General features: G+C 34.7%; 1 protein-coding gene across 2 annotated transcripts in view; it reads left to right on the top strand.

Moving 5' to 3' along the window:
* CENPP (centromere protein P) overlaps window positions 1–11,291 on the top strand; it is a 151,745-nt gene that overhangs the window by 85,796 nt on the left and 54,658 nt on the right. The window lies entirely within an intron of this gene.

The following is an 11,291-nucleotide window of genomic DNA, read 5'->3' as shown; positions in this document are numbered from 1 at the left end:
CACATAAAAATTTGAAGGGTAATCTTAAACTTTTTTGAAATATCAAATTGCATATATCTGCATTCTCTTGCCTGCATTTAGAAACCAAAGCTTCCTAAGCAAACACTCCCCTGTGTTTTGAATAGCTTGGTTTGGATGCATTTACTTGAGCAAATTTGTATTAAATTGCTGTTTTAAAAAACCTCCAACACTTTCTTGGCTTTTTAGAAAAGAGAGCGGGGCCTGAGGGTTGTGATATAAATGTACTGGTTTCTTCTTTCTCACTTCTCCTTTCAATAGTAAAGTGTTGAATCAGCAATTTCAGCTGATCCTAGTTTTGCAGCAATGCTCCCTGATGTTTAGTCAATATCTCAATTTTGGACAAATACTTTTTTATTATTATTATTACTTTTTTTCAGTTGAGTCTGGTGGTAAGAACACGTTCCTGTGTATATAAAGTGTGTCATAACCATACTACCTAATGAAGCTGACACGTAGAGGGGTAGTATCTGGAAAAAATGTCACCATCTTATCTTATAATAGATTACCCATATATTTTGTACAATGTATAGTATCAATATGGTAGAAATAAATATTGCTTACATGGACATGCTGTTCTTGTAATGAAACTGTTTAATATCTCAAGACATGGTTTTAGTATTTTGATTGTGAATATAATCGCATTCTAAAATAAAATACCCAGAAATCACCTTTTCAGGTCTCTTGACTACCAGATTCTGAACTTCAGATGTTAGCTGTTGACAGCAATCCTAAAAACTAAAATAGGCCAGTGGTTCTCAATCTAGTTTATGAACCTGTTCTTCTAAACACTTGCAGGTTATTTCCAATTTACTAAAAATTAACTACTATTGCAGAATTCCTCTCCAGGATCACTGTTTCCAGTATACTTTAATTTTTGGACCCAAAGTCATTACATGAGCCAGCACAGTAGGGCAGCTGTGGAGTTCTGAATGAAACTTGGAGTGTGCAAACGGATGAATTGATGCTAGGTACTTGGGTCAACGATCCCCTCACTTTTTAGGGTAAGACTACAGTCTACTTATGTAGAATGCGTAGCAGCCGTTCAAAGGCTGTAGCTGCAGCCTTTTGAGGTAGGATCAAATGCTGCTTTCTTGGCTGTGTTGTAAAGCAATTGATTTGTGGTGATGTAGTTGAAGATGCTATTAAAAGAAAAAATGGTATCTTATTGCTTCTGCTGTTTTATTAATAGTGAAATTTTGTTTTTAAATAGCCTGATAGAAAAATGTGTCTGTCAGAGTTGTTTAATCCATGATGTTGGGGTCTTAATGAAGAGAGATACTCTTAAATAGGAAGTAGTCTGAGGGTATTTTCCTTGCAAGCAAATGTATGTATATTTTCCTACAAAATATTACATGTTTAAATAACTAAAAGGTTATACAAGGTCAAACTGCTCAGACCTTTCCAGTGACTTCTGTTTCCACCAGTGAAAGAATTGGTTGAAAATTAGAATTCTGTCTTGCCTTAAAATACTTTTATGAGTAGTGGAGATTAATTTCTGAGGCAAAGGGTAGCAGTATATCCAGCATGTTGTGGTTCAGAATACTGTCTTTCACTATGGTGAAATAGGCAAATGAAAAAAAAATTGGATAGTGTTTTATATTTAACATTATCACATCAGTGATATAAAATGTTATCTTGATTTCTTTATTGAAAATGACTATATTTGTGTTACTTTATATGTCTGAGCAAGCAAGCATATGCTGCCATATGTGGCTTATACTTCCATTGCAGTCTCTTTTTCTTGAGTTGATCTTGTATACGTTTGTTATTGTAAGGCAAACTAAGTACTTTTTCATTTTCTAGCAGTGTTTATAAATGTGGTTTACATAAAGTGATGAATCTAACATCAACTGCACAAATTTGTCTTGGAAACTGTCCATCACATTTTAATAACATGACATATTGCTTTCGTGCTCACAACCAGTCCATGTGGAGTGCAGTCGCATATTTTGGTTTTAGCTAAGTTTTGGCTCTTCCCAAGTTGAGCTACACCATTTAAGCTAGCTGAGTATAGAAAAACTATTCTTCAGCTTTTGTAGTTCATCTTGATTCTTCAGTATTTATATGTAAATATATAAAATAATCATTATTATTTATTATCATGCATGAATTAACTTTCACTTGTTAATACTTGCATACCTTTTTTGCATCTTTTTGGCAGCTGACTTAGAAACTGCAACAAAATATACTGTTTCATTTTGCAAAGTCTTTAGTCCCTGGCATTTATTAGCAACGTAACAGCATTGAAGGGCAATTCATAGCTTGCTGTATTAAGAAATCATGTACAAAAAGAGCTATAAAGTCAAGTGTGCATGTACATGCATCCATGTGATTGTCAGGCTTATCCTGTGTTTTATGCGTGCGAGAATGTAGTGGTCTGGAATGACTGGAGAGGCAAAATAGTAATCTGAAAAGACCGATCTTATTCTTCCCTCTTGCAGATAGTTTGTGTTGCCTTAGGAGAGTAAGTTAACTTTGTTCTACCTTAGGCTACAGATTAATACAAATTTCTCTGTGTGGGAATGCCAATTTAAGAAGTCTCCAGCTAGCTTATTCCCACCTTGATGCTCATCTCCTTGGTCCTGTAGCAAGGTTTGTGCACTTAACTGGATCAGGAAACTGCTCTGCCTGAAAAATAACCTGCTTGATGAGTGAAGGTCTTGAAATAGTTTTGGTTTCTGTACATGTCAATTGTTAGTCTTGCTTTTGATGTTACTTACAAGTTCGGATAATGTTACATGGCATTTTTATGGAGTATGGGTATTTATCTGCCTTACAGACATTGGAAACACCAGACGTTCTTTCATGGAAAATCAAACAGTAGTTAAAATGAAAAGCTCTGCAAACAGTGCCAAACTACTGAATCACTCCGATAATAAGTTCTAAAGGAAAATTTTCTGTTTCAGAATACAAGCTGGACTGAGCACAACATTTCCTCATGGAGTATCAAGCATTTACTCTGCCAAAGTTTAACAACTAAAAAAAATAGAACCTGATCACCTGCAAATGCTGGAAGTGTAAAAGAATACGTTTTCTTATACACAACATTTTGCTAGATTCATATTGTTCAGAACATAAAGGCAACATTTAATGGGGTAGCTATCATCAATTTCCATTGAGTTGATAGTTTTAAGAAAAAAGAAACATGGCCATCCAGTGCTTTGTATTCCAGAAAAAAATGAAATAAAGTATTCAAAGTATGTTAGACTGCAAAGATAATTTAATTTAATTTGGTATTATGGTTTTTCCTAGCTTTACTTATCAACAAAAGTAATTTATATTACAGTAGAAATTCAAGGATCCAAAAGAAGATGACTTTGACTCAGTTTGTGATAGACTGTTAGACATGGAACTAGTAAATATCACATTTATAACATAGTAATTGACTACAGTTTGCACTGCTATGTCTGATGAAGAACATGGGTCCGTAAACATTTGCATGTACTTTGAGCATATACTGTTTTGTAAATGGCATAAGTAACAATATTTCTAGGAAGATCTCCAAACTAAATTTGTTTGCAAGTTTTGAAACACACGATTTGTTACTTCGGAATAGTTGAAATGAAAGCTTTCAGAAACATTACTAATAAAAAGAAGGATATTATCTCAGTAAAGAAGTGATTTCCCTACCATATTAATTAACCTAGCCTGTATTCTCAGATGCATGTTTTGTTCCTGGGAATTTTATAGGAGGGTCTCATCGACACAATAGCAGTAACTCTGAAATGAAGGTTGGGTCTAATACTAAATACATTGGGAGACTTCTGAAAAAGTCTGCCTTAATTGTAGTTAACCACTGCTGTTATGGTTTTAATATTATTTTCTCATAATTATGCTATTATTAAATCATAAGTATTATGTAATCTATATTTTTTTCCCAAGTTGGCACTTAAAAAAAGACAATTAAATTTGCTTTAATTACTTATATATCATAAAGTGTTTTGCTGATTTTTAACATTCATTCTTTCCCCTTTTCACCTGTAGGGGAAAACCACAAGTAAGCCTAAGAATGAAAGGAATAAATATAGAAATTAAATGTAAATTAGGGAAAACCTGCAATATTTGATATACCGTAACAGATCTAATAACTATGCTGCTAAGTCTATTTTTTCACCAGTGAAAATATGTTGAGGTTCTGCAGCTGTTCATAGTAGTTGTGCTTACGTATTAAAAAATAAAACTTGTGTGTATAAAGTAACAAACACATTCTTGGCATACCCTCTGTGGGTATGCGGTATTCAAAAAGTTGAATCTGCTGCAGCCTTGAACAAACACGGTTACTTTGATTGAGGCGGCGAAGGCCTATGGCTGGGTGAATCTAGGTGTGAGCTCAGTCTCACTGGCCATTGCACGAGCAGCGATGTGGTGTGGTAGGTGTTATAGCAGATGAAAAGATGAAAGAAATTGGAAGACAAAAACTTCTAAACTAAGCTAAAAGACCACGTAGAAACTAGTAGAGAAGTTAGGATTGTCTGACAGATATCCTAATATACTGTTTTCAAAGGTATTTATTTGGAAATACGGGAATGTATTAGTTAAGATATTTGGTTCCGTGGACGGTTTTACACTGCTTTTAATCATAGATAGAAATTCACTAGAAGCTACTTTTACCACCTAGTGGAAATACTTATGTAAATTGAAAGAAAACATATATCATAATTGCATATTAACTTGCGGTATGGAAAATGAGATCTTTTTTGTAGAACAATTTGTAAAGCAGAGGCTATTATTTTTTTCTTGAATGCTTATATTCCACAAAGGGTAATTTCCATTTGGTTTGCCCGCAGCAGTACAAAGTAGCTTCGACTTTAGAAACTAAGCTTACTTACCAATGTATAACTTTGATTTTGTTAAACAAGCAAACTACATCTCTGGTAATTTGTCAGCATATGATTCATACTGCGACTATACTTTTGTTTCTTGGTTAGTATAATTTCTGTATGTTTTACAGTCAATGTAAAAGATGCATGTCTCTTCCCATAAAACCATGGTCTGTTCTTTGCTCAGAAAATTGGAAAGAAATTTAATTCAGCTAAAATGGAGAATTAATCAATGTTTCTTTCATCTAAGGTTTTACCAGAGGCTATCAAAATAGCCTTCAAAATAAATACAGAATACAGATAATACAGATCTATTTGAGCCCATATGTCATCAAGAAAAAGAATAATTATTTTGCATTTTCCAATGCAAAAACTAGGTTAACACAAAAGAAATGAGTGGGTGGCAGGTTCAAACCAAAAGGAAATACTTCATGAAACATTTATAGTTCAGCTGTGGAAATGTGCAAGAAAGTGTAGTAGATTTTAATGTTTTATATAGACCCAAAAAGTAATTGGTCTAATTGAAAGAGGAAAAGTCTTGCTTCCTGAGTTCTTTGTTATGACAGCCAAACTCTGCTGGAAAAAAAATGGAAAAAGAGTTCTCCCTGGAAGACTGGGAGTGAATAAGCTTTACAGAAGAAGTTCAGAAGCACCTTGCATTAGAAGAAAGCAAGCCATATATATTTATAAAGACTAGTCTTTTAAAAGGGGATATGAACCATGAGTATTCACGAGGGCAGCCGTTCCCTAACTATGAAGGTTTTTAAGGAACAGAATGCATAAGGCCAGAGGATAAAATGTCATGGCGTAGCCAACTCCCAGGATTTTGGAGAAATTGCTGTGAAAAAAATGAAGTCAATTTTAATCCTTTTTCCTAATTTTAATCCTTTAAAAATACCATTACATAATTCACTTAGAAGAGTCTTGTCTTGGTTGATAGTGTTGTGGAATATCTAATATTTCCACAGCTGTGTTCAGTATTACTCCTTTGAGAAAAATATCTGTCTTGTGGAAAAAATAAGTCAGCTTTTATATATTTTCCCTAGGAATTGCTATCAGATGAAAAGTTCCCACAGAGAAACATAGATATATTTTATTAATACTGCATGCAAAACCTACAGTTTTCTGTATATATACTCATAATACTGCACACTTGGAATGAAAGTTCTTTTCTCTGAATTAACAGAACTGCTTTAAAGTACTTTGTAGAAAACAGTACATTATTAGCTGGTCTTAATAACTCAGTTTATCAAAGCTGTGTTAATATAAATAACAGCCTAAATTGGAAGCTATGAATTACGCAAAAGTAATTACTGCTCAAGCAGACTGGAGGAATATTGCTTTGGGGAATTCATCAACTCTTGAGTATTTGTTCAGTTGTAGAGACTACAGAAAATGTTTGTGTCCGTTATGGCTGGGAAACTCATAGGACTGGATTTGAAGCACTAGGCAAGAACATCACTGGCTTTTATGGGAAAAACGAATAGCTAAGCCTTTGTAACTCCCAAACACCAGGTAATTTTTTTGAGCGCAGCATAACAGTTATTGGACCTTACGATAAATAAGCAACGTTCAGGCATTTCCCTCAACTGCCTTGCTCCTAATACCCAGCATAGTTTCACGTATTTGTATCCTCCCATAGAAAAGAAATTAATGTTTATAAAGGAAGCTGCAATCTGGGGAAGAGAGAAGACCTTTCCTTTTTCTTGAGATTAATATGGTCTTCCAATTAGTTATTGTGTACACAACATTCCCCCAAGCTGAAAAAATTACAATTTCTGAATACAGAGCTTTGAAGTCAATGCCCCAAGTAAACCTCATTACCCATAGAACTAGAACTCCAGATGAAAATGTGAAAACAAGTAAAAATTACTACTTCTAGTCGCGAGGACAAGGATTCCCAGGTATAGGCATCAATGAAAGACAGACCTGTATGAAATATGGATCAAACTTTACTTCTAGTTTTAGTGGGTGACTGAAATAGAATGATTCATGTAAGCTGCGTGGGCTCATATAAAAGCACTCAGCTACTGGGCAATGACAAGATGTAAAGTTGTCATCAGCTGTGTAGCCCACCTCACTGTTCAAATGAGATTCCTCTTCGTTTGTATCTTGTAGTATCCTGGGAAACTCGATTCATTGGTGGGAAATTTTAATAGACATGACTGCAGAGAAGAGGCAGTGGTGTATTGCTCCAAGAAACTTCATGGCAATGACCAGATTGTGTATTGGGAAACTTTACTAACTGTGTTCACAGGCTGATAAAGTCAGTAAGTACTTAGTGGAAATGTGCAAAATTATGTTCAGCAGCAATTAGGCAGGGCTATGTGTAAAGTGCGTAAGAACAGCTGTGCTGGATCAGATCAGAGCCCGTCTAGTCCAGTCCCCTGTCTTTGACAGTGACCAGAAATAGTTCCACAGAGAAAGGGTATTGTTGTTTATGGTGTTCCTTTGCTTTTAGTTTCCTTGAAGCAAAATAAAGCTGTGTTTTAAGACAGCTGTTTCATTTAGTTTTGAGATTCATCCTGAGGTAGTTTGGCTTTTTTTATGCCATTCCTTTTAAGACTGATCAAACATTATCTGGTTTAGATAAGGACGTTTATTGTATGAAAAAGTTGACACCGTAATGCTAGCAAATCTGTTGGTTTAGTTTTGCTTTACTAACTGGAGTATTTCTGTATCATAAAATAGATGATAATTTATCATGAATTGTTTTATGGTGTGATCAAAAATGTTTTATGCAGTACTCAACTATGTAAGTTCTTTCAGGGACGCACAATGATATATGAATGTTTTCCCAAAGGTAATTCAATGATGTAGTAACTGTTGCAACATGTTCATCTTGCATCATATATAATGGAAGATGTTTATGAAAAGTTCTGTTTGATATTCTCTGTTCCTTTCTTAAACTGAAAAGGCAAAACCAGTGCTAAGTCTTTGTGGGTCTATCCTGATGGAATTTTTATGTGGAACAGAGTGTCTGTTAGCAAGGAACATTACATGTATAATGAGACTCTGTAACTTGGATATCGGGAACATTAAAGCAATGTATTTCCATTGAATTTCATCATAGCAGTTGTCACAAAATTGTTAAAATTATGATTGCTAGCATTTGAGTATAGCTGCTTGATGCCTGAATCAGTATAAAACTTTTGAGTAATATGTTAACTTATTAGGCAAATAAAAAGCTAAATTCATTTTGATCATATGATCATTTCTTAATGTGGAAAAGAAGATCTGTTTAATACATTTTAGAGTTTTGTAAGTGATGTCTTCACTACTTTTAGATGGAAAAAGTCTTCCAACATTTTTCCACAATATTTTGGGCCTTGCAACTGTACAGAAGTTGTTGACATCATTAAATCAAAGCTCTTATTTCACATGTCCGCTGTTTTTCCCCCATTTAAAATGGTTTTCAGTGTGCCAAGAGAAGTAAAATTAAAGCCTTTCCCCTTGAAATAGAGAGTTTGCGATTTAATGGTAACTAGCTATAATAGAAGGGTAATGTTACTAAATAAGCAATAGCAGCAGGGATCTCTCTCTTTTGTTCGTTAGAAAACAGGAATGTATGTCTACTGAATAAGTCAAACATATTATTATGAACTAGTCTTTTTGGATGGATGTTTATACCTTTTTCACTTTTCAAGAAGACAGTAAGACTATTGTGCAGGGTTTCCTCCCAATGAGTGTAGGTTACATGGTTGACTGATATTTCTGGTTCCCTAAATCTTTAAATACTTCCTGCATACAAAACCAACTTTAAAAGTGTGTGTCTTTAAAAACACGCACTCTTTCCAAAGTAGACTTCACCTCTGTGGTTGGGATGTTCTACAAGATGGTCATAGTATGATTCTGACCCCCTTTAAGCAGTGATTTGACCTGAATTTTGGTCTTCCAATACTGGGTAGATAACTTCAGCAAGGCGCGGTTGTATGAAAGTTGTAACACATGTAGAAACTGCATGTTCATTGTTGCTTTCTGCATTTAAACAGAAGGAGTGACCCTTTGTTGATTGTTTCAGGCTATAAATCTGAAGAGGATACAGGCAGGTCCCTGTGGTTACATTTTCAAGTGCCTACACTTCCAAATGAGTAGAAATTAAGTTTACTTTAGGAAGCTTCAGAATTCCAGAGCACCAGATACTGTATTGGTCTACAAACTTATGATCTGCAGACTTGTTTTCTGAAAACTGCTTCATATAGAAAATCATCAGGATTATTGTGCAAAATTATTTTGGTAGTATTTTGTCATATTTATGATATTTTACTGTCTATAATCTTGTGTTCTCTGAAAATTGTATACATTAGAATATAAACATAGTACTTAAATTAGAAAAAGTTTTCTCATGAGAGTTTCAACTAGTTAACATTTGTATTACTATACAACAGAAATGATAAACTGTTTATTTTGCTGCCATGATATAATTGTTTATAAAGTAGTGACTTGAGAGAGATCTTAAAAGTTCATTGATTTCTTTCAGTAAAAGAGTAACCAAATTGTTGGTAGAGAAATTATAAAATCATGCTTCCCGGTTCTGATTTTTTTTCTTACTGAACACTAAGGGGTTTTTGCAGTAAGTGCAAACATGACGCACGTTTCAGAATTAAAATTCAGAAATTGTATCAATCACTCTCTATAATGTTATGTAAAAGAGAATTCACTGGGTGAAATTCACTTTGTTGTCTTGGGCTCCTAGAAAACTAGTGGTCACGCCTCAAACTCCTTTTTGAGGCAAAGTTGAGTGATTTGTAGCTTTGGCATGAGTGGATCTCTTTATTCTTTATTAAATTGAAATGGAAAATGGAGAAGGGTGTGTACCGTGAGCTCTACATTTTTGGGGTCTCAGAGGTTCTAACAGCCTCAACATATGGGAGGGAATTAATAATATGGGAATTAATATGGGAATTAATAATAACAATCTCACTTTGGGAGGCATTTGATGCCTTTATTTTTCCGAGTTGTTTTTTTTTTTTAAAGAAAGATTTTTTTACCTTATATTAGAGGAAACATTGCCTCTAATCATTGCTTCAAGTTCAGAAAGCTACCCGAGCTCCCATGGTAACAACCTTGTTTTGTTGGACACCTTTGCAGTTTTTATTTTACCAGAAGCGTATGTCCCTGTGCCCAAAACAACAGTTCAGGCTGATCCTCAAAGTTCTGTCATCATTGAACCAGTAGAAAGACCCTACTCCATAAAAATGTCAGCGTCAATACCTTTTCTATTAATATGGTGGTAACCATAGGATGTTTTCTGTTATGTTTGAATTTATAATGGGACCTACCTGAAGGATTTAGCAGGTCTTGTCCAAATTCTTGTGTGTGATGCATGAGCCAACAATGCAAATCAGATCTTAGAAATATAACAGACAGAGAGTCTAAAGCCCCAAAATTCCTCTTATGCCACAAAGCATTGTGGTTCTGGAATTGCTACGGCTATTGAAACCTAACCTTTGCGGTTCTGGGAATCTTACTTTAAAATATCTTACCCTTTCATAGTTTCAACATTTACGTTACATCCTTGTATTCAGATATGTTTACCTTACATTTGTCTCTGGCTGGCTTAGTAAAAAAATTTTATTCATGTTTTTGCCCTACTCTAAGTAGTTTCCTCTCTGAAATGGTTAAAAAAAATTCTGATGGGACATCTCTGCAGTCTTAGCAACTTACAGCTTGTTCTCTCTTGTGTTTATCTGTGAGTACAAATTGCAGCTACATCTGCATCTGGAGAACTGTAGAAATGAGAGTACTTCTGTGCATCTACCCAAATCCGATCATTGTTACTTGATTGGCTTAACAGTTTTCTTCCTCAAACCACATTCTCATCAGGGATGTGCTGATTTGCATACAGTGACTTTCTGTGGGCAGTCATTATTCCACCTATCTAGGAATAATGTGAAGGCTCTTCCAGTATATCTCAATTCAGCTTCTTGTCAGACGAAAAGATCAAGTCGTGCCTACTTCTATAAGACTTAGGAAATTTTCAAAGGACCAGTATGACCGAGGTTCAAGCAAGTTATTTCAATGCCACAAGAATATCTAATGGCTTGGTTTGGACCATACTATTCTATAAGACTTCTGAGTCTGATAATACTTCAGCAGAACTATATTCCATTCTCAATCTAATTACCTTCTTGAAGTATATTCATTTCCAATGTAAGTCTGCAAGAATTAATTGCTCAAATTTATTTTGGAGAATAAACAGTAACTGTAGGGGTTTTGTGTTGAGCTGTCCTTGCATATTTTTCTCCTACTGGTAGCCAAAGATTCTGAATTTGTTCCCATATTTGTCTTGATCGAGAATGATCAGGTCATTTTTCTATGTGTTACTGTCACAAGCTGTAAAATGGTGATAATCCCATTTACTTTGTTTATAAAATCCTTTGAGACTCACTGTTAAAAAGTAGTGGGATTTTTTATAATAAAGCCTGTTTTGCTTCCAATGGAGCTGGT

This window comes from Calonectris borealis, chromosome 10, assembly GCF_964195595.1.
Source record: "Calonectris borealis chromosome 10, bCalBor7.hap1.2, whole genome shotgun sequence".
Lineage (NCBI taxonomy): Eukaryota > Metazoa > Chordata > Aves > Procellariiformes > Procellariidae > Calonectris > Calonectris borealis.
Note: the sequence above shows the minus strand (reverse complement) of the source record. Positions and strands in the feature narration are given on the sequence as shown.